Source organism: Sus scrofa, chromosome 6, assembly GCF_000003025.6.
Source record: "Sus scrofa isolate TJ Tabasco breed Duroc chromosome 6, Sscrofa11.1, whole genome shotgun sequence".
Taxonomy (NCBI): Eukaryota; Metazoa; Chordata; class Mammalia; order Artiodactyla; family Suidae; genus Sus; species Sus scrofa.
This window is the reverse complement of record NC_010448.4, coordinates 28,154,343-28,156,507: the sequence shown is the minus strand read 5'-3', so window position 1 is coordinate 28,156,507 and position 2,165 is coordinate 28,154,343.

Genomic DNA, 2,165 nt, shown 5'->3' with positions numbered 1-2,165 from the left:
GCAATGGTGGCAGCTGTTAGGTCCCTGGGTTAATTATCTCCAGTGTCACTCAGAAGAGAATGTGCTGAGGTGGGACCTCCCCCGCCTGGCTTTGGCTTCTCAGGGCAGGGATCTTTCCAGGACTCTTCTTGCTCCCCACCGGGCTGGAGTCTGAAGATCAGCTTGGTATTCCCTCAGGCCTCAGCTCTCTCACCCTACTTCGGCCAACAAGGGACTCCTGAGACTTCTTCGTAGGGTCCCACCATTGAAAGTTCGCTCTTGCTGTGCCCCCTGCCTGCTCCATGGCTGGGCCCAGCTGCTCAGTGAGCTCGGTAAATACTGCTGAATTGAACTGCTCTGTAAATAAACATGAAGTGCTAAATCGGCTGCCTGGCACTTAGGAGATGCACCTCCCCAGAATTTGCTAAGCAAACAAATAACCCCACATAGGGGAAGAGAAAGGACCCATCCCGTCTTTTCTTGTGCTTCTGTTTCCCAAACTGAGCTCCATTCATTTCTTCCAAGCAGCCCCGCTCATCTGATCCAGGCCTCTGCCTGAAATTTAGCCTGATGGTTAATGTGTCTGCCCTAGATGTCAAGAAGCCTTCTAGCATCCTCACAGTGGCTCACATCCCTGAATCTTCTTGTCATTTGGCACAAATGTGATGACTTGCTCAATGGCTGTGAGCTCTGTAGGAACAGGGCCCTAAGTACTCCACAGCCAGTGCCCAGCATGGGAACTTGATGATAAATATCTGTTGCATTAGGAATGACTGCAGGCCTTGGAACACTGGGATATTTCTTCTTCTGAAGCTGCCTGGATAATTTGTGGAGTGGGTTGGTTGGTGCCATCTCCATCATTCATTCCAATTTGCCCAAATGCACAGGCCCTCACTTGAGCTCTGTCTGGCTCCTTGCTATTTCTCTAGTCTTTCTCAGTGTTGTTTTTTCTCCTTGAATTTCCACAAGAGCAGAAAAGCTTGACAGTTTCACACTAAAGCTGAGCACTTTCTCTAGGCTTCCTACTGGCTTGTTTCCTGGAATCTGCTTTCCATCTCTCTTGGCTTATAAAGCAGTGACTCATTTATTGAGCCAGGAGTCTCTTCTCTGCATGAATTTCTTTCTTGTAGGAAATGCGAAAGGAGCAGGTGACATCATCTTTCATCCCCATCTCTTGGCCCTGGCTTATTAAAATCTAAAACCCCAGCTTTGTTGTATCATGAGAGGTGGTGGAACTGCTGGTTCTCCCCTCAACACAGGCAGTCCTCCTTAAACTAGGGCTCTTGAATCCCCAGGGGCTCATCTTAAGGAATTTTCAGATCCCCAACCTCCAGACCCCACAAGGGCACAGAATTACATCTGTTTCCTTGCTAAGCTTCCACATAATGACAACCTCTGGCTCTCCTTGGAAATCTAGAAAACTATATATAGGAATAGATTTAACGCACTTTCAAGATGCCAAGGCTTCTCATGCTTCTTAGGCACCAGAAATCACACATATGCATAATTTCTAATTTGTGATAACTTAAAAAATTTTCAAACGCAAATGCCAGAGCCTGTGGGCTGCACATCAGCTGTCCTGGGCAGAAGTCTTCACGTTGAACTGACGGGGAATCATATACACATCATCCACACTCACCCAGATGACCGGGGTATATGAGCATGCCTGTCTGTGTGAATTTTTTGTTTTTTTTGCTTTTTAGGGCAGCTTCTGTGGCATATGGAGGTTGAATCGGAGCTGCAGCTGCCGGCCTATGCCAACAGCCACAGTAATGCTAGATCTATAACCCACTGAGTGGGGCCAGGGATTGAGCCTGCATCCTCATGGACACCGACTGAGTTTGCAACCTGCTGACCCATAACAGGAACTTCACTGTGTGAATTTTGAGAGCATCTATGGCAGCTGGGTTTGGGGCGTTGGGATTTTAGGGACTGTTGATGCAACTGTTTGGATGGGGTCGAATGAAAGTGTGCAAAAATCTTAGTGGGTGTCTGAAAGGCTAGGTATGTATTTGTGTTTAGTTCCTGAGGGTTATCAAAGGCACTGCTTGGATAAAAAAAATGCTTTGTATTTTTTCAGTTTTCATTTCAGTGAAATAAAGCAGAAGGATGGCTTGTGGACAGTGAAATAACCAGGCTTAGACGAAATTTGAAAAACAATGCTGAAGGGGTCCAATAACTCTTAC